A 376-nucleotide genomic window follows, 5' to 3' on the forward strand; every position below is an offset into this window, starting at 1 on the left:
TATATACGTACGGACATGCGATTTTAATGCAATGTTTCGACATTTTAGAATACTCTGAACATATTAACTTAAGCAAATTTGGAGATATCTATCTATTTCTAATTTTATTATATTTTTCAGTTTTTTCTACTCCTATTTCATATATAATTGTTTTAAATTCGGTTGATTAGACTCAGCTTTATATGCGATCAAAATTATGGATTTTTGGCGCTCCTCTACCTCGTGAGACGCTCCTTTGCCTCGCGAGATGCTTCTCTTGCCTCGCGAAACACTCCTCTACCTCGCGAAACGCTCCTTTGCCTCGCGAGGGAAGCTTTCCTTGCCTCGCGAAACCCTCCTCTTATCTCGCGAGACGCTCCTTTGCCTCGCGAGATGC

This window comes from Temnothorax curvispinosus, unplaced genomic scaffold, assembly GCF_003070985.1.
Source record: "Temnothorax curvispinosus isolate PA1 unplaced genomic scaffold, ASM307098v1 QBEX01009133.1, whole genome shotgun sequence".
Classification (NCBI taxonomy): Eukaryota; Metazoa; Arthropoda; class Insecta; order Hymenoptera; family Formicidae; genus Temnothorax; species Temnothorax curvispinosus.